Below are 21,972 nucleotides of genomic sequence, written 5' to 3'. Positions count from 1 at the left end.
GAAGGAAAAGGGGAGCTCTGGATGCCTTGAAAAATTCTCTGGTCTACAGTACTACCAAATAAACATTGATAAACTTGTCCTGATAAAAGTCATTGACAACACCAAATTTTACCAGTGTGATGGGAGTTTACTTCAGTGGGACAAGGATTTGGTCCATTTTTACTGACCACTTTGAGCATATGCACGAAGCATTTAAAGTAGTTTTCAGGGAAAATGTCTTATTTCTGTAAATTTCTTATAGTCGCTCTTCCATGCATTTGTTGTGCTTAGCTTAAAAAAACAGTTCTCGATTGGAAGCTCATTCAGAGAAATCCTAAAACCATCTAATGTTACACATTTGCCATCCAAAGCAGCAAAACAGTACTTGGCGTAGATGCTCCTTGATTATAAATAAGAAATAACAGAAATATTATCCTTTTTTTGCAGTAAACTACAGAGCTGCAAACCTTCCACACTGCAGATCTCAGGGTCAGATTCCTGTTCCAGCTGCAGCCTGACAAATCCTGGGAAAGAGATGAAATGCTGTGCAAAAGTAATTGAAAGCAGAAACCAGTTTTTGCTCATTGTTTAGATACAGCTGTCACTGCAGTAGGTTATAGGTTTGCATGGTGAACTTTATCTTACAAATACAAAACACAGAGCCTGTAGCTGTCTACACCCAAGGGCTGCCAAGGGCTGTGACAAACACATTTCCAGGCTGTGCTACAATGCCGTAGTCTTAGCAAGCCAGGACTGGAATGCGCGGTGTTTCTACCTATTAGACAAATGCCAGCTGAGCCCTAATTATATTAAACAAGATACATGAAACACACATACAGAAGAAAATCTGTTCCATTTAGTCCAATGGCCACATAAACCATCTACAGCCCTGTACCACCAGAGACTCCAGGAAAAGAAAGTATTGTCTTTCCCATTGTCTTATCTACTCATGCTTCTTTTTTGATCTCTGGAGAACAAAGTACTGAAGTTTGAAAAATCCCTCCAGCCCCAGAGCCCGTAGGCTGAACAACCCCTCCGGCATGTTATTTCCCAGCATAGACTGAGCACACATGTTAGAATACAGCTTTTTTACTTCTATTTTAGCTCCAGCAGCAACATTAATAAAGCATGGCAACTTGCCCTCATTCCAGTTCAGTGGCAGCCTTATTATACAATGTACTTTGATGTACAGTAGTCTCTTTGATAAAAGATGGGGAGATAAAATCATATTGCAACACAAAATCTGATCATTTATCTCACTCTTATTTAGGAGCATGAGGTTACAGCTAAACTGTGGTACATGTTCATCACATATTTGACTTTTTACAGGAAAATTTTGTTTTTAAAAAAATTGATACTTGAAATTTAGTGTGATAAGTGTCTTTTCTGGACACATTTCTCTCTGCAGTTTCAGTAGTAGTCTGGCCCTTCAGCACATTGTTTATGGAAAGAAGGGGAAAATGCCAAAGGGAAAAAGAACACTGAAGCCTGAGTATGGATGGAGCAAAGAATTGAGTAATGGCTGCTGGATCTGACCTGCCTTCTAAGACGGAATTGTAAGCCTTCTCAGTTTCTCCTGTGTCAGTCCTGTTAGGGGGTAGAATTTATTTCCAGTATCCATTGAGAAACTGAAGACATTCCCAGAGAAAGATAAAGATTGATGTTCTGATTCAATGAACTCATTTTCCCAAGAGGAAGATTACACATACTTAAAAATAAAACTGATGAAAAAAAATGTTCCTGAAGAGTAGGATTTAATCAGAAAAGTTACTGTAGACCATCAACTAAATAACTTTACATTTAACACAGAAATATTTACTCTTTAGCCTTTGAGAATCTTTGTCAAATTAGAACTGAGCCTCCTTAGCTAGTGACCACAGAACATTGTATAACAAAATTCAGACCAATTTGTCATTTCAAGAACATCTAAATGTATGGTAATGGGAAGAAATTAAGATAATAGAAACTTTATTTCTCTACTGTGTTAACAAACCTACCCAAATATTCAGCCAGTAGGATCTCAGTGCTCCCAAAAGGGTTAGTACCAACAGAATGAAACCAGTTTCAGATCTGCATGAAAAAAATAAGTAAACAGTGCAAAGTGAGTGCCTTGCCCAAGTATGATGCAGAGATGGTTCTAAGAATTAAAAAGCACTTTTCTTGATTAAGATTCCCAAAGGGCACAGAGAATGTGATTTGTCCATTAGCTTCAATCATGTGCTCTTGTCACATTACTGAGAGTAATGCTGCTCTGTAGCATACCACCACCCTCCACCCCTAACAACAGTGCATCATCAGCATTTGGGCCTGACTGCATTTTTTGTGTATCAGTGAAGGCCACTGGTATGAAGACTGCAAAACACGTAGCGGTCCCTGAATTCTTATGTGTAGTGTGAGGGAGAATGGAAAAGCTGGGAAAATGTAGGTCACACTCATGCAAAAGAAACAAGTGAACTCACAACTCAAATCACAGAAAGGGCCAAAGAGCTAGGTTCCTGAAAGCAATATCTGTAACAGCAGCTGTGATGGAGGACTCTGCCCTTGCCCTCGAAGCAGCAGCCTCTTTCACCTGCCCCTCAAGAAGTGCTAGTCCTGAAACTCCATGGACAAATTTGCACAGCCTGAGGGGACTGTGTCTGAAGATGAGATCCTGCAGTCCTGCATGCCTTTTTCAGAAGAGCAATTGCCATGCTTCCTGCAGCCAAAGCTGCTATTGGAACAGCTTTGCTCACCTGAAACCTAAGCCATGTGTTAATTCACTTGCTGGAAGACTGCCCTCCAAAGTCTAGCAGACAGGATCAGATTGTCTGTGGTGTCTAGCTTCCACTGGCTTTTGGCAGAGTAGGGTGGCTGACAGGGAGTTAATAACAGCACCTTCAATCCCATTCTAGTTGGAGACCCAAATGTGGGTTAAACCACAGGAAATATCTGCCAGTTTCTGCATTATGAAATAAATCTCATTTTGTCTATCTCCCTCCCTACACTTGTGGTTCCAGAGGTAAAAATGGTGAATCTACAATCTCTGGACATGCTAGGACTCTTTACAACACACAAATTTGTCCAGGTAGAGAGTTTTCAACTTTACTGAAACAGCTGGGTGTCTGAGAAAATTCACAAAGACAACTTCCATCCAACTGAAAGATTTCTGGGCATTCTCAGGGATACTTTGCTGATGTCCAACACAGTGAAACCACCTGCAAATTTTGGGCAGTGGATTTTAACTGCAAAGTTACATTCTGGTGATAGACAGCAATGACAAGGTCTAAAAATGACCCAGAGGAAAATGGTTTTAATCTTGTTAGGCATAGGCTAGACCCTAATGCAAGACCCAAGTGTGAGGCTCATACATAGCACAATCAAGACCTAAGTTACACTAGTCTGTTCAAATCTTTCGTTGTGTAGAAACTATGTCTTTGAATGATGATCAAATACACAAACATTTGCTATTGAATTTGCCTTCCAGCAGATAAAACAATTTTGTTTACTATTCTGTGCACTGCAGTTGTTCTGGGGATTCATCTTGTGGTGCTCTACCAACACTTGCTGCAAATTAAGAAGTTGGTAGAGTTGTTCCCTGCTGTCAACCCCCCTGCTCTTCACCATGTTTCATTACTATATACGACTCCCCTGAAACTACAGATCACAGGGGACCTAAATTCTGAAGACCACTGTTGAAAAGCTGTAGCTAAATACCTACTAACAAAGCTTACTGCACGTGTCACCATGAAGGCAGACCAAGGAGTGCAACATCATTATTTGCTTAAACTATTCTAGTGAGGTTGGTTGAATTTTTCTCACAGTTCATAAAAAGTATCTCAAGAGAAAGGGAGCACTGGTCTGTAAAATGTAATGCCAGTTTGTGCTCTTATCTGCAGTACGAACATGGTACTGCCTGATCCAGTATTCAGTGGAAAACAATTTCTCTGCAAAGAGTTTTAGATTGCAGTGGGATTGCTGCCAGAGCAGAATGTCAGTTTAGGCAACAGAGCCTTGAATCCAGCATTGCTATCATGAATTCTTCCTGGAGGATGCCCCGTTAGGCTTTAGATTTTGAAGCACGGCAGAACTGCCAACTCTTACTCACCTTTAGTGAGATTCAATCATTCATTACTTTGTACATCATTCTTCTTTGATAATGGGTCTCAGTAAAAAAATTATGAGCAACTCCACACATCCATAGGAAAGTCCCTCACATTCTGCTCTTGAAGCTAATTTTATAACCCTGTGTAAAAGGAGTTGGCAATGAGGTCTTTCATAAAGGAGTGGATCATTTCATTATTACTGGAAATATAGTCAAGGGAAGAAGAGCCCATCTGGACTGTATTTTTGCCAACCTTCCATCATATGGTGACACACAATTGCCGACATCTACATTCTTGTTTAAAATTCTGATATTTCTTTCCTTCTCTATCACCATTAAATTAAACCCCAAGGAAGAACTGATGTCTGGACTTCTGTGGAACAGTTGTGTTTATCATCAACCTGTGATTCCACAGACACCATTTTTTTCCCCTTTGGATCTTGAAAGACAATGTAGCTTTCAGGAGCTCACGGACTGGTGAGAAATGGGAAAGATAGAAATGCTTACCACGGGTTTTGCTAAACAAAACCTATTTTCACTCTCTCAGACCAGGTCAGAAAGCTAGACGTGGAGCCACAGTCATCTGGCTGTCCCCTCAGAAGGGACTGTGTGCCTCTCATCCCCCAGACAGGAACACAGCACCTCCCACATAAACACACTTCAACTCTGATTTAGCACAACCACTCCCAGGTGTTCAGTTTTCATTATATTACTCATGATATTGTCAAAAAGACATTCAGTTACTGCCAAGTCTTTGTCTAGTATCAAGCAGACTTGAATGGTCCAAGGGGAGATCAGGGTTCCTAGGGGATTCCAACGTATGACAGGATACGGCCTTGGGGAACAGTTTTCATTCAGCCTTACAAGGAGAAGAGCTGAATTCAGGGAATTCAGATGCTGCTAGAAAGTCGTGTGTTGAATCCTGCCCAAACACAGATGTCCAAGAACACAACAGCTGCAAATAATGAATCACAGTCATTTCCAGAGACACCCATGTGGTTTTTGTTGCTCTCGGATTTGTTATGCGAAGCTCACGATCAAAGTTGGGAAACTTACAAAGAAAAAGAAGAACAGGAAAGAAAAGCACATTCTGAAAGTCCAGCAACTCAAAGGCAATTATGCAAGATTGCACTACTACATGAATCATTGCAGCTGATTACTGGGAGTAAAGCAGATGTACAGAATGTAAGTACAGGCATAGTGTTTCTGTGCTTTCATCTCTGAGATAATATCCATGCTCCCAAACTAATATATAGTGCGATCACTGTGCTCTATCATACTGATTCCCCAGATGTGCTTAAGAGATGGGAAGTGTCAGATAAAGATAGTATCTTAGTAAAAACTAATGGTTCAAGCAGGATCAAAGCTAGGCATTTCTCAAGGACACTTTAAATAGAATGCATGAACTCTCCGGGTATAGTTTTAAAAATAACTCTCTTGGTAGAGGAGTCATACAGTCCAGACAAAGGTCCCTTCAATTTCTCCTGGGAGATCCAGATAAAAGTATAAAGAAAAAGGAATGTCCATGAAAAAGCAGCAAAGAGCTAACAGAGCAGTCTCTAATTCCAGGAACTTTTGTAGCTTTTCAACTCAATGTTAATGGTATGGGATACCAAGAAGTAGGAGTAAAGAAGTTCTTTTAGCTCCTCTTGGTTCCTCACAGAATTATTGTCAGAAGAAAAAACAGTAATAGCATTTAGTCTTGCTTCTTTCCTTCTCAAAAAAGATAGTGCAGGAAGAGTGTTAAAATTATCTTGCTGCATGGAAAACTAACTGCATCTCTGGAAATCATGTTTTCTGTCTTGCACATCGGCATTACTTTCCTGGGAGAGAGCTCCAAAATATTAGGGATTCCATAAGATGGTGAACCAGTGTCTTAGTCTCCCTGCCTTTCTGTGGATCCCACTTTGGCCATAACTTTGTTAATACCCACAACTGACGTGTACAATTGAAATAACTCTTGGTTAACTTCTGATTCTTCTTTTGCTTTATAAAATTCGTATCATCTTCTGTTATACATTATTAAATGAAACAAAAATGTCACTGCAGAGTATAAAGCTGTTGTTTTTATGGGACCTCATGCTATTGTCTAAAGTGAAGGGCTCATCTAGATAAGCTTACGTGCAATCCTAACTCTTCCATTGTGCATATATATTACAAAAAGGATATTTTTTCAGGAGAGCTAGCTGATACATTTTATTAGCTATCTGATACAGTTAAGAAAGTCAAATAAGCTTACACAGTTGCTTGATCAAGCCAGACAGAAGTAGCAAGTTCCGTGCCAAACAGATGTTGGAAATGATACTTATCTACATCACTCTTCTTATTCCTACATGGACAGTAATAAGTCTTGCACTGGATAGTGGCTTGCTCCAAACACAAAGTGACATTTTATGCCACAATAACATTTTGGAATAAAGCAGTGGAGAAGTGAAGTGCATAAAGCATTCTCTTCTATATTGCTGGTATCTACCTCCACATGGGAAATGCCCTAATTGTAGAATACATGTCAGTTCATGGTTCAGCTTGTCAGTACACACACCAAAGAGAATAAAATATTTAATCAAGAAAACAATGACATCTTCATACAAGCAGGACATGATATATATCCCAGTAGCCACAAAGAGTGGAAAATATTTAATACTTTGTAGGTTGGGTATTAGAAATATTACACCATCAGAGTTCTTCTGGGGAAGAAAGAAAGGAAAGAAAGAAAGAAAGAAAGAAGGAAAGAAAGAAAGAAATAAGGAAAGAAAGAAGGAAAGAAGGAAGGAAGGAAGGAAGGAAGGAAGGAAGGAAGGAAGGAAGGAAGGAAGGAAGGAAGGAAGGAAGGAAGGAAGGAAGGAAGGAAGGAAAGAAAGAGAAAGAAAGAAAGAAAAAGAAAGAAAGAAAGAAAGAAAGAAAGAAAGAAAGAAAGAAAGAAAGAAAGAAAGAAAGAAAGAAAGAAAGAAAGAAAGAAAGCACCTTTCTCAAATTGGAATTGAAACTGTAGATAAGTCTTTACTGAACAGAAATATCCTTGAATCCTGTATTAAAAAAAAAAAAAAAAAAAAAGTCCTGAAAAGTTGGAGGTATATATTAGGAATTAAACTAGCTTCCACCCTTTTTTGGTAGGCAGTACCAAAATATGCAAGAGAAATTCTCCTACTCAGTCTGTCATCTCTAAAATAGTTTTTCAGTATGGATCAGATCTTTGCGTGTATCAACCTCACCAATATATCTAACAAAGTGTTTATGCCCCCTCCTATCCTTACCGAGGGTGCAGGCAGGAAATATTGAGCGAGACGTGAGAGAAAAGGGATAATGTTCTAACCAGCATAACCTTGCACTCAGTGTGCAGTACCTTCTCTAACTGGGGGAAGCCTTTGGGAGCAGTTCTTTACCACAAACCACCTATAAGCAGCTGTTCTGTGCCTACAGCAAGTGGTTGTTCCTCCTCCTGTTGTAACTTGTGTGAACCCTCTCGCAGAGTTCATTAAGGCACCTGGTTGAGGTGGTAAATTGAAAGAAACTTCAATCATTTATTGGAAGCCATAATTGTAAACCTGAAATAAAGTGCTTGGAGGGATTATAGAAATCTTCCAGCTGCTTGAAAAATATATTAGTCCTTTAGGGAGGGCTGCAAAGATTGCTATTTCAGCTATTTTCCTGTAAAACTCATAAACATTGCCTCTCAAATCCCAAAATCTCCAGCCAAACTCCTGCTGAGCAAATGGAATTTTGCCCAAACAAGGACTGAATAAGGTATTCTGCAGTGAACTCTGTGAGCTTGGCATTGAAGTATTCATTGTCATGATAATGCTATCTATTCTCATTGAATCTGACAAGATGGATAGTCACAGAGTTTACTCGTTTTTACAGTTTGTCCCATGAGGATTTATTTAGCCTGGGAATTCACTTGCCACTAAATTTTCACAGTATATACAAATCACTGGTCATATTTGTGTTTGCCCTCTGGACACCTGTAATTTGTGCATCATAATTTTCCATCACTTGTTTATTAGGTAAGGACAAAAATACAAATGTCTTTTTGGTAGTTGTCAATATTTTTACAGCTTGTGGTTTTCCCTAAAACCAGAATACTATTAACAATAACTTTGTTCTCCTTAACTGCCTTTATGGATCCCTCAGAGGCATCCAGTAAGAGCTTCTGGATCAAGAAACTGAAAATTCTTGCTAACTTATATTACATACTTTAAAGTGCTGAAACTGTTGACACGTAGTAATTTTTTTAAATTTGAGAATAAAAAGTAGGACTCTGATGTGCTGTGTGACAGGAAGTTTTTCTATAGGTCTACTCTTGCCATGAATTACTACAAGAGCATTATAGTGTAGCCTCAAATTACTGGCCTTCTTTATTAACACCATGTGCACAATGCAAATATCAGCTGTATTGTCTTGGAGCTGTACAGGACCTTGAAAGTGTCCTGACCTGGACTTTACTGGGACTGTCAATTCCCATGATTATCACTCACAAATGAACTACACAGATTGTGTTTACCCTCTGTCGGAGGCACAGCACTGTGTGTTATTGTTATGTCTAATGCCACCATTTGCTAAGGGCAGAACCAGACAAAAAAATAAAGAAATTGGCTGAGATTAGCCTAACACATTCCAACTTCACAGGCCTATATGAGAGCCAGACGTAGGAAATAGTGAAAGAAAGTACATCTAAGTGATTTGAATGTAGAAAATTCAGATTAAATATTTCGAGAGAACTCAGTTCCGATTTCAGTCATGTTAAGAGGTGTCTTGGACAGATTCCAATTCAGATAACTGCATGAAGTCCAATTCTTCCTTAAGACGTGACTGAACAAATACTACTTGGATGATCTAACATCATTGCAATGGGCATAATGCAAAATCTGGAACAGAGTGACCTCTCTGATACCTGAAACCGTGTATCTGAGTTATGACCATGAGATCTACTTACATTTTCTGCACATTTTGAAGGAGCCAGGATAATTTCTGAACTGATCTAATGCTGTTGAGGACAGCAGCAATGCTGGTATGTGCCAGTTAAAACACAGTCAAGCAGTTTTCTTTCAGTGGCACTTAAAATGAAGTGTGAATATTTCAAAATAGAAGGCCTAAAATTATACTCAGCAACCCAAATAAGTGGCTTGATTTTCAAGTGAATTGGGTGTTTGAAAGGTCTCATTCAGCTGTTGCTATTAAGCATCCTAGAAAATCAAGCTGCCAATTTGCATACAACTACACATTCAATATATAGACAAATGTGTCTACATGCAAACACATTCATCGTTCTCTGTTTTTCCCATCTTCACTCAGAAAAGAAAAAAAAAAAAGAAAAAAAAATGTGTCAGAGAAAATCCAAGAGAAAACATGGGTTCAATAAATGGCAGGATGTGAAGTATTACAGCGTATGGCTCCACATAACACAGATGACAATCTTTGTCCCTGGATACCCCATATTTTTTTGGCTCATGAGCAATAAAGAACTAAATTTATTCTAGTGCAAGCAAATTCCCATTTGCTCATTCCCATGGATCCTGCATATTGCCTGTTTTCTCTGCTTGTACTGTACATGACAATTTCGCAAAATCCCCCTAGAAGTTGATATTATAACAGGACCTTCTTACACACATAGCAAATATACAACCGATAAACAGAGTGAGATTCATGCCCCTATTTTTAAACTCCATCTATGCAGGCACGTACCTGTGAGTTGAGTGTCTGTACCCACAACAGTCAATGAAGTCCTAGTCAATTCAGTCTGTATGCTGCAGCAAACAATCAAACTGACCAAACACTGGTGTATGCGCTTTGCTATGAGTCAATTTCTATTCTCCATTAATTAGACAGAAACGCACAACATGGGTGACCTAAAATGAAGTAAGATGTATATCACCTCCAAAGTTTCCCTGCCTGAGTTCACTCCCATCTTCATTCAGTTGTCAAAAATCTCTGTGAAATCAGCCATGTTTTTCTACTTAAAATCTTATTTTCCCACGACTTATGTGGTTTATTCCTCTCCTTTTTCTCTTTGTGACTGTCTAACATTCCTGCAGTCTGACCATCTTGCCTGACCTTCCAAGTTTCTCACAGGGCACTTTCTCAAGTCCCATTCTCTTCTCTTTTACTACTGTATTTCTGTTGATTTGTTTGCACATGCAAGCCTAAGAATTAACTGGGGCTGTAGAAAAGTCTTAATTTTGCCTCTTTACCTTAGAACTGCTTCATTCTACCAAGACAAAAAATTCAGCAAGCTTTTTGCAGTGAACATTGCTTTCAGTTCAAGCTGTTTCTGGACCCTCACATTCAGGTCCTAACAAATGTCAGGGACATTCTTTTGCATAGCATAGAACATAACTGGACCTTGATACATACTTCTATATAAAAAACATCACTTTTCACTACATATAGCAATAAGCAGTGAGAACTCAGCCTTGATCCCCCTTTTTTAATCTGAAGGATAGACCCATAGAGATAAAAGCAGGCCAAATTTACTTATCAGGTCTTTGCCAAGAAAGGACTTTGTAGGGAGAAGATTTTTTTCCACAGAAAAAATTATTCCATGGGAAAAAAAAAAATACAGGTTGCATGTAAAAAAACCATTGTACATACCAGTGTGCTTTTAATAAAATGACAGTTTTTGTATGTAGACAACAGAATTCACTCTCATTTTAATGTGTGGTATGTCTCTGGTTTTCTTGTATCCGCAAGCCCTCAGAAGATATATTTTTTCACATTCTTCCTTGGGGGCTTTAGAAAGAAAAGAATTTATCCCCAACAGACCTGAATATATTCTTCCTCCTCTAAGTTCTGTCTCCCTCTTAAGTCCAGCATGTCTTGAAGTCGAGTGCATCCTCAGTAAGTTTGCAGATGACACCAAGTTAGGTACCTGTGTCGATCTGCTCGAGGGTAGGAAGGCTCTGCAGGAGGATCTGGATAGGCTGGACCGATGGGCTGAGGCCAACTGTATGAAGTTCAACGAGGCCAAGTGCCGGGTCTTGCACCTGGGGCACAACAACCCCAAGCAGAGCTACAGGCTGGAGATGAGTGGTTGGAAAGCTGCTTGGCAGAGAAGGACCTGGGAGTACTGGTTGATAGTCAGCTGAATACGAGCCAGCAGTGTGCTCAGGTGGCCAAGAAGGCCAACAGCATCCTGGCTTGTATAAGAAGCAGTGTGGCCAGCAGGGCTAGGAAGTGATTGTCCCCCTGTACTTGGCTCTGGTGAGGCCGCACCTCGAGTACTGTGTTCAGTTTTGGGCCCCTCGCTACAAGAAGGACATCGAGGTGCTTGAGAGAGGCCAGAGAAGGGCAACGAAGCTGGTGAGGGGTCTGGAGAACAAGTCTTACGAGAAGCAGCTGAGGGAGCTGGGGTTGTTCAGCCTGCAGAAGAGGAGGCTCAGGGGCGACCTTATCGCTCTCTATAGGTACCTTAAAGGAGGCTGTAGTGAGGTGGGGATCGGTCTATTCTCCCACGTGCCTGGTGACAGGACGAGTGGGAATGGGCTAAAGTTGGGCCAGGGGAGTTTTAGGTTGGATATTAGGAAAAACTTCTTTACCGAAAGGGTTGTTAGGCATTGGAATGGGCTGCCCAGGGAAGTGGTTGAGACACTATCCCTGGAAGTCTTTAAAAGACTTTTAGATGTTGAGCTTAGTGATATGGTTTAGTGAAGGACTTGTTAGTGTTAGGTCAGAGGTTGGATTTGGTGATCTTGGAGGTCTCTTCCAACCTAGACGATTCTGTGATTCTGTGATAAGGAAACTTGATTCTGTGGAGGGCACTGTAACAACAAAACCTTTTCCTTCAGGTGAGGAAAAAGATGTGTTAAAATACTACACCTGGATTAGCTCTAAATTCTTCTTTCTCTTTTTCTCATTCTAAAGCCTGTTCTCATCAATAATGCTGCTTTTAAATGGCTAAAAGCCAACACTGGGAAACAATACATTTTTCTCCACCTCTTCTCCATTTCCTGGCTACAGTAATGTTCCTGGTATAAATGCACAGACCTAATGGTGGATAGGGGTGAGAAATGATGGGGTGTGTTGGCCTCAATTAGATATATGTACCCTGTCAGAAGTACTCGTGCTAACACTGTGGCACTAAGAGTATTATACCGGAGGATATACTGGGAAAGCCATGTGATCTTTCTCCTCTAGTGTGATATAGTGCTCTAAATGTAAATTTTCTATAAATCTTGATGCAAGCCTCAAGCCTTTACATGATTCTTTATAAAACACCCCTCTAAACAACACCACTGTTTATTTGAAATGTTACTGAAATCCTGTTAGCATGACAGTTCATGTGAGTTCTCCCAAGTGTTCTCATGAATGCATTGTATTAAAACATGCCACATGGGAACCTCGCTGTGTCACCCCGACATTCTGCAACAATTCCCTGTACTCCCAGGAGGACCACACATCTTTATTACCTAATGTTTGTCAGCCACATAATTATTCCTGATGTGGAATGAAAAGCAAAGCACTGTTGACCAAAGAGCTGTCTAAGGAAAGTAGGTGGCATAAGACTTTTTTCTATTATTTCCCTACTAATGATAACCATGTTTTCCATATGCCTTGAGTACCTATTTGATATACACACTGCCCTAATCTTTGTTTTAGTAATTTACTTCATATCATATTACAAATAAACTATTTCTGTAGGAATATTGCGAACATATTTATTTTCCCTTATACCTATTTTCATTTCAGAAGTGTTACATGAAACAACTTAGTCATAGTGTCTATTTTAAATATCAAAGAAGGTTAGTAAGTATAAATTTTGGTGCTCGTGGCAATGTTTTTGTACAAATATATTAGTAAATATGAAGATGTGAGCAAAATTAATTCCTGATTTAGTTTTTTTCTGGGGAAAAAAAAAATAGACTCAAAGGCAGTGAAATTGAATAGACACAGAAGTGTCACAGAAGTAACCAGTGCTATGGATCAAACAGCGTCCTTGTTTCAGTCTCGACCACCAGGAAAGGGGAGACGCTGGCAGCAGTACTTAGCAGTACAATCAGGCCATCTGCATGTGCATGTCAGGTGCAGGAGGTCTGCTACACAACATCACATTTGCTGGGCGGTGAGGTAGCATATGGTGCCCGTGCACCAACACCTGCCTGGTACAGCTCCTGTGCCATCGGGATCATTTCCTCTCCTTTGTTCAGAAGGTGTAGATGTGGCCGTGGGCTTTGCATATGCTAAAGGAAATGCTTCTTGGGTTTTGCTCCACCCTGCGTCAATCTATGTCTTGCAAGGCCAAGCATCATTTTACAAGGCAGTATGCAGCTAGACATCCTCTCCCAGTCCTTAGAAAATACCACAGATATGCTGAGATCAGTTGCACACTAGGTTGGGATTACCCAGTACTGTCTGCTCTTAGGCATTTGGAAATATTACGGGCTGACCTGCAAAGAAAATGGTTATCAGCAGCATGGACAGCATTTTTTGGCCTCTCCAGATCTACTTCAGCCACATGGACTGTCACCAGCCCCTTCATGTCAATGTGAGACACAGGAGTGGCACAACAGTACAAGGAGAGACAGGTGGCAGAGAGATTAACCTGCAGAAAATATGTAAGGGAGGAGAGTGGAAAATCAGCTGAAAGTAAATATTGACTTAATGCCTATATCAACATACAGTTCTCCTCTCTTTTCAAAACCCGAGGGGACAGACAAGCAGGTTTGAAACAAATCTTCCCAGCAGTGCAGATGAGGCTGCTGTGCTGGTGTCACTCAAACCCCATCATTGTTAATCATTAGCGGAGATGAAAAGGTTATCAGGGAGAGACAGGGAAACAGAGCTCAGCCCATAAATAGCACCTGCTTCCAAGAACCACCTAATGACTGCATCTTAGAAATCAGGGAGAGTCTGTCCAAATCCATTAAGGCACTTAGCATAAACATGTATAAAAGATCTGTTTAGTTTGGGTGAAGGAGGAAAGAAAAACAGAATCCCCAAATGCTGGGAAAATATATAAAATTACAGACAGTTTCAGCCATACTAAGCGGTTCATGGCCTGTCAGCTTCTCCATTAAACCCACACTTTCAAGATGTTATTATTCAATTGTTAAATTTGCTACAGGAAAGTAGTAAGTTACATTAGTTAAGCCATGTTGGTCAAGTGCAAGCAAGCAATCTTTCTGTCATTATTCCTTTCTTTATAAGCATTTGAAAACAATTACAAAGCCATTTTAAATGTCAATAGCACAAGGTTTAAGAATTCAAGGGGCTACCTATTTCACAGTAATAGTATAAGGATTAACAAAATTAGAAAGTGGGCAGCAATATGAAGCTATAAAGCTCTGAAGCAGTATGAAATGCAAATACACATTTAGGTTGGAGAGTGCAGTTTAACAGCCAAGATAAATTTTACTCTATTGACAATGATAGTAGTGAGGGCAATAAAAAGGTGAGCATAGATTAAAAATATCACCCACAAACAAGGAAGTTGGGCTTGATTTCTTTTTCCTTCTTTTTAGCACACAAAAGCAATTGACTTTGACTGCAGCTTTTCAGAAAATGCTGGAGCTTTGTCAGGAATTTATTTCACCACTATGCTGCTAAGCTTGCTTAGACAGACTGTTGCATCTGTGGGCCTATCCTGGGTATTTGGGAAGGAATGGAAACTTGAAAATAAGTCAGTGAGTTTTGCTGTAGAACTCTGAAACAACTTACAAGTACTTTTTTCTTTTTTTTTTAATTGGTGTACTAGGAATGGGAAATATCACCTCCTGAATGTGAACTAAAAAGTGTAGTAACTCTTTTGTATGTATTCTTTAAGTCACAAAATGTTCTTGTGAGACCCCACCTGGAGCACTGCATACAGCTCTGGGGATCCCAGCACAAGAAGGACATGAAAGTATTAGAACGAGTCCAGAAGAGGACCACAAGGATGATCAGAGGGCTAGAGCACCTCTCCTATGAAGAGAGACTGAGGGAGCTGGAGTTGTTCAGCCTAGAGAAGAAAAGGCTCCAGAGCGGCCTCATAGCGGCCTTCCAATACCTAAGGGGGGCCTACAGGAAAGCTGAGGAGGGACTCTTTGTCAGGGAGTGAAAAGAAAGGACAAGGAGTTTAATGCTTTAACTAAAAGAGGGTAGGTTTAGATTGAATATAAGGAATACAGTCTTTATTCTGAGGGAGGTGAGGCACTAGCACAGGTTGCCCAGAGAAGCTGAGGATCCCCCTTCCCTGGAGGTGTTCAAGGCCAGGCTGGCTGGGGCTTTGAGCAACCTGGTCTGGTGGGAGGTGTCCCTGCCCATGGCAGGAGTGCTGGAACTGGGTGGTCTTTAAGGTCCCTTTCAACCCAAACCATTCAATGATTCTGTGATTCTATGAAACTGCAGTGGGTAATTTACCCTAGAACAGGTTTCATTCTCATCCAGGTCAGTAGTGATCAAGTGTTGCTGATATATGATCACCATTTGGAAGCCAATCTAATATACACTACCAGGCTCAGAAAGCAGACAAAAATGGAATTGCTGTGAAAATAAATTCTTCATGAAGAACTGCTGGTGCATATCTATACTTTTTGAGGGTTATGCTCACAGGAGTCCTGGCTGATGCAGAAACTATGAGTACTGGATCCTGAAGGCACTCCCTTGCTGATCCAGAACTTACATCCAAGGTTCTCATCTTGCTTACCTCCCAAGACCCTTTTTAAAGGATATCCATTTTAAAGGACAGTTTGAGTTGATGGGGATTGTACTCGGGCATGCACAAACATACCCAGGTTCTGCATAGCTCTCCCTCAGGGGCTGCAGGTGAGTGCTGCTCCTGATGCTGTTTCCAAGAGCAACGTAAAACCACAGGTATTTCACAAAAGGACATACAAAGAAGTAGTATCAATCAAAGAGCAGTAGCATATTAATAGTCCTCTGTTTCTGTTATCAGTCTTTGGAAAACGGAGGTGAAACTTACAGTGTGGCAGTTTTGTTAACCCTGCTCAACTTAAATATAAAGAAAAGCAACTGGAGTTTTTACATAAGGACACAAAAAGCTCTTAGTTTAGGGAACATACTGCATAAAACAGGGTTCTGAGAGCGTTTGCTCTACATAATGCTTGATAGTTAAGGCTTAGACTTGGCAAATTTTGCATAATGAAAAAGTAAATGTTGTTCTTGAATGTAAACTCTTACAGCTATTAGTAGAAAACCACAGCCCCTAATCATTCCCCATGGCATGCTTTCAGTTTCCTTTTTAGGGTTTGCTGGAGTTCCTATGCATTTGCTGCTGTTATTCACTTTTCAAAAGCTACCTTTTCCCTTTGTTATCATTTTTTCAGTCTTCATTTACGTTTAATCAGTAAAGTCTCTGGCTAGCTTAGGGTTTAGATCCTTTCCTTCTCTCACCTACTGAGTCTTTCCTTACCTCTGCATTGTTCCTTTTTTTCTCTCTTTTCCGTCTCTTCCTTCCAGCAGCAAAATAACACTAGTGCACAAGCAACTCATGAATAACCCAGTGAATATTCTCTCCCTTCCCCCTCTTGTTCCTCAGTCATGACAGAATCTTTTGTCTTTTGTTTAGTTAAATCGACTTTCTTAGCGTTCCATCAAAACCACTGGAATTTTTCTCCTTACATGGAGATAGGATCAGACCATCCCTGATGCACCCTGACAGTAGCTGCCCATTAGTTCACTAATTGGGTGTTCAGCTATTCGGAACATTTTTAATTCCTGGATGACTTTCTTTGCACTGATTTGCAGTTCTTAGCTGTTGTCCACAAAACAGGACCAGGAAGGTGAGGGTGCTGCCTTGGGGCAGCAAGCATCCCTACAGTAGAGGAAGTGCTGTGCTTTACCCACACCTTGATGGACAGGGTCAAAGTGGCAGGCAGACAGCTCTGAAGAATGACTTTCTGTGCTGTCAAAAGTTTGTTAGAAACTTGATATCAAATAATTCCACAAATATCAAATGGCCAGTACTTTTGTTTGCTTAAGTTTGTGCACTTTGAACTCAATGAATGCTGAAAGCTCTTTCCTGCAGAGAAAAATTGTGAATCTCCACCACAGCATCGTGGTACTGAGAAGTGTCAACAAATGAAAGACCTATGAGATGGTCCAGAAACTATTCCACAAATGGCTTGTGGAGTCTCACAAGAGTCTCTGCTGGTTTGAATTGCCAGAAGAAAAGCAATTTACTTAGCACTTCCTTCCCATCTGTGTCTTACAGCTCTCAAGCATTGCCTCTCTTTGTGTCTGTCTGTGATACAACAGTGATAAAAGGCAAAGTCACTCAAAACTTCTTCCTTAACTTTTTTTTTTTTTTTCCCCTGTGATATATCACCCAGGAATCATACTATGAGGGAAGTAAATGGAAACAAGTACATCAAATCAGAGAGCAGCTGTAGTATTAATTATCTCTTTTCCTCATAGAGTTCTTCACTGGCTTGAGTTTGCTTGAAGAGGCTCTTGAAACGCAGCGACAACCAAAGTTTATGATAGTGGATTACACTAATACTGTCTTTTTCCCAAGGACAAGAAAAACTCTTATTTCTGCCTAAAGTTGGCAGAGTTTCTATGCTAGTCAGGATGTTTGCACTGAAATATTTACAGCAGGTAACAATTACAAGACAAAAGCCCATCTTGCTATGACACATTATAACAGATTATGATTTCACTTACAGTGAATCAGGTTCTTTAAATCCTTAAAATAACAGCAAGCATGCTTTTAACTGCTATCCTGGGTGAAATTACAGCACATCGTTTTTCCTTCCATCCTTTTAGCTCGGTTCCCAGAACTCTCCATACCTAACAATCTCTGGCGGGGGGGGGGGGGGGGGGGGGGGGGCGGCGAGAGGGTACTCAGTATATAATTTAGCAATTTCACATTTTCAGTGAGGAAAAGAGTGAAATCTCTTTTGTACTGAAAAAATACATAAATAAATAAATAAATATTTTCTGACACGTTTACTCAGACAGAAGTACTTACCTTGCTCCCACAAGTCACATCAAAGCATCACCCACTGGGCACTTGGTAACGTGGTGTTCTATGGTGTTCTATACCAGGAATTCAGCATTAGACAATAACATCAGTAATACTAACAACGTCTTCACAGCAGACCCATTCAGAATCATCACCTCAGTGCTATACTGACTGCAGGTAAGTACTGAGCAGCTGCCTCAAGCTCTCCTCAAACAGGCCAGGACTGGTGCTGCTGGCAAGAAGATTGGAAGTGTCAGGGAGCTCTCCAGGAAAATGAATTTGCCCTTTATCTAGTTTATGTGCCAATAGAGAGAATGCATTTATTAGGCTAACTACTGCAAATGAACACATCAATAGCAACAGTGGTAAGAAATGCCTCCTTCCATCTTTAAGCCAAAAAAACTGTGTCATTTCCTCTTGGACCAGAGCCTTGCTGCTGTGATTCATGCTCTGCTCGGTTTGGTTACTATAATCCCACTGCACCTTGAGCTATACAGATGCAGAATAAAAAGCTAAAGAACCAGAAACATTCACAAGGATCTTCACTGTGGAATACTTTCATCTACAAGATGAGAGTGAGACTTATCCTGATACAATGAAAGTGCCATTTCAAGTACAGTCTTGGCAAAAGTCCAGTCAGCTATTCTTGAGCAGATCCTGATAGAATGACAGAAAAAGTCAGAGGAAAGTCTTTTATGTCAGTGACCAACTTATTCACACAATGGGTGAACATATTTAATATTACTCTCAGGCTTACATCCACTGTCTAGATATTCCATTGAGAATAGCGCAGGCAGACAAAAGAGAGAAATCTGCTCATCTCATGCAATTTGCATTGCTCAAGCAGCCTCTGGAGCTTAAGATACACTTTTTCTTTTTTTTTCATAAACAACAAATTTTGCTAAGAAATAGCACTTTGGATTCTGCTCTCTTTGGCTCATCTAGTGGATCTGAGTCCAGTGGAGTCTCTCTGCAAGCTGGGGAAATCTGAATTTTATGAACTCCATGAATCACTACCAGCTTTCCTCACTTGACTCCAGAGTCTCCCAGTTTCAATTCTTTGGACATGAACCACTTCAGCAACAACATGAAATACAGGGTGGAGGGTTCTTCTGATGCAGCTCATGGCTGTGAAGCAGGGTTAGTCATCTAAAGACCGACAAAGGACTTTAAAAAAAAGCTGAAGTAATGTCCAGTTATTTAAAGGAGAACACTGAGTACACTACCAGCACTTCCCTGTAACAGCCTATTCCAAAACCAAGCTATGTATTCCAGCCAAACTGATCACATTTGTTATCATTTTCATGCAGTATCAATGACATCCGTATTTTGAATGAGATCAAACTAAGAACTGAGAAATATAACGCAATCATTTTAGCATGAGTTTCTAGAATGAATGTTACCATGGTTCCTTTTTACACAGTATGTGTTTTACCTTTTTCTTTTTCTTCTTTTTTAATCAAGAGATCAGATACTGGTAGACAGACAGTGAAGAATATAAGCAAATCTTCCTGGTGAAGTGCATATGACTTAACCAAGTATACCGAAAGTCAAGGTAGATAGCTCTCTTGACTTAGGCACATTAGAAGAAGTGGGTATTTGTCATCGCTATGTGGAACTGCTGTAGATCCAATTTCTCAAGTTTCTAATAAATGTGAAAAACATTTTTTTTGTCTTTTTGTTGTTGTTGTTTTCTGGTTTTGTTTTTTTTTTTTGCTTTGTTTTGTTCTCTTTAGTGCCATATCCTCTAGAAGAACAGAATTTCATAACAGGCTCAGCTTAAAACATGTGTTAGAAATCTTGTCTGTATTTTCTGTCAGAACATCTTTCAGAGATATGGTAACCTGAGGAGGATCCCCATATATCAATCAGGCAGAGCCATCCAGTCAAGGACACATTATTTGAAGCACTGTCATGAATCTTAGTGGAAGTCTTCCATTGTTTCCAGAGAAATCCAGAAAAATGTCCTATTCCAACATCTCACAAAACTTATTATGGCTTGAAGCTGCACAAAGCAGGAATAAAAGGACAAATTACCATGGCACCTGCAGCTATAAATATATATATATAGTTATAAATTTATAGCTGATATTAAAAAGTGGATGTATTTATATGCACACAAGAAGTTCAATATTGTCTCTTTGAAAGAAATGCCTCTATTCTAACAGTACCTTGTCTAATGTTCTCATGGTAACATCAAGCCATGCAGAACTGTGCTACTTGAAATCTGCTCATCAGTGGCAGCCAAACCAGTCATAGTTAGAATCTAGAACTGCCCTAAAAATGTATTTTGCTCTTACTATGTTCATGCCTAATCAAGTAGAATGAAAGAATAATCCTCAACCAGTAACAGTTCAGATTTATGTGAGACTTGACAATGGATATCCATCAAAATAAAGCAATTGGCTTTAATTGTTTCCAGTCATTCACAGTGGAAAATCTTATCAAAACATCTGACAGTGACTACCTTGACTTAATTTATCTCCTGAAATTAAATCTGATTCATACTACTGAAAAATCTGGTGTTTCACAAACCAAGGCTGCTTTTGTACTAAGTCAACTGTACTACACTGTTCTTCCCCTTCCTCCACCCCAAGAAAGAACTGGGGGGGGGGGGAGGAAGGGGGGGTGTTGAATCCAGTAATTAAATATAGATTAATTTTGTCTACCTAAGTACATAAGTAGGTTTCCATCAAATTAACAAGTTATGAGTCTAGAAGATCTAGGGTAAAATCTTCAGAAGTACTTCAGTCTAAATGTAGATTCCCAGATGTAGATCCCTAAACAGACATTTTAAAAAATAGGGTGTAGGCTCCCAGCTCATTGCATTGTCTAACACTTAATTTCTTTGTGCCATGCTTTTTACTCAAAGCCCTGGCTCCAAGGCAAATTCTTTGAGATAAATTATCAGAAGTGTCAAAAATCTAATCTCAAAACACTTTATAAGCAAAAAACTGTGTATCTTCTGAAGTGCTTACTGGCTACTACTTATGCAGAAAGATACTTAAACATCAATAGAACTTTGTTGTAAAGTTACTTTGGAGAAGCATCTTCAGCTGCACTGGTGCAGCTCAGGGATAAGACCTAACACATGCTTTTTCATTCTTCTGACCTCTTCATAGAATCATAGAATGGCTTGGGTTGGAAGGGACCTCAAACCCTCCTGCCATAGGCAAGTACGCCACCCTTGTGGTCAGGCTGGCCAAGGCCCCATCCAGCCTGGCCTTGAACACCTCCAGGGATCGGGCATCCACCACTTCTCTGAGCGACTTGTGCCAGTGCTTCACCTTACAGTGAAGAATTTCCTCCTAATTTCTAGTCTAAATCTATCCTCTTTTAGTTTAAGACCATTTCCCCTTGTCTTATCATTATCTACCCAAGTAAAGAGTCCTTCTCTATCTTTTTATAAGACACTTTTAAGTACTGAAAGGCCTCAGTGAGGTCTTCCTGGAGTCTTCTCTTTTCCAGGCTGAATATTACCAGCTCCCTCAGCCTCTCTTCATAGGAGAGGTGCTCCAGCCCTCTGATCATCCTCATGGACTGACTCTGGACTCGCTCTAACAGCACCACATCCTTCTTGTGCTGGGGGCCCCAGACCTGGATGCAACACTCCAGGTGGGGCCTCACAAGGGCAGAGCAGAGGGGGAAAATCACCTCCCTCCACCTGCTGCCCACTCTGTTGATGCAGTCCAGGATGCAGTTGGCATTTGGGGCTGCAAGCGCACACTGCTGGCTCATGTTGAGCCTTTCATCCAACAATCGTCCATACCCATTTTCTTCCCCCATTCCTAAATTGCCCATAGTTCTCTCGCCCAATGTCCCATTTGCAAACAGCTAACCCTGAAACAAAGTTAATGCCACATGTTCCAGCCCTGCTCTCTGGCAGCACAGAGACTGTGCTTGATGATCAAGAAAGTACTGCTGTGGATAACTCTATTGCTGTTGTAATGTCCTTTATGAAGAAAATTAGTCTTCTTTAAACAGAGAAGCACAGTAACTTCTCTGAATTTAGCCC

General features: G+C 40.3%; 1 long non-coding RNA gene across 2 annotated transcripts in view; it reads right to left on the bottom strand.

The window, feature by feature from the left end:
- The window catches only part of LOC308185298, a 47,184-nt gene extending 28,915 nt beyond the window's left edge, over positions 1–18,269 (bottom strand). For both annotated transcript variants that reach the window (XR_013943273.1, XR_013943274.1), the window contains exon 1: positions 17,964–18,269. This is a non-coding gene — a long non-coding RNA (uncharacterized lncRNA). The remainder of the gene's footprint in view (positions 1–17,963) is intronic.
- Positions 18,270–21,972: the final 3,703 nt, after the last annotated feature.

Source organism: Anser brachyrhynchus (assembly GCF_964034855.1).
Source record: "Anser brachyrhynchus genome assembly, chromosome: Z".
In the NCBI taxonomy this organism is placed as follows: domain Eukaryota; kingdom Metazoa; phylum Chordata; class Aves; order Anseriformes; family Anatidae; genus Anser; species Anser brachyrhynchus.
The sequence above is the reverse complement of the archived record's forward strand: the minus strand, read 5'-3'. Positions and strand labels throughout refer to the sequence as shown.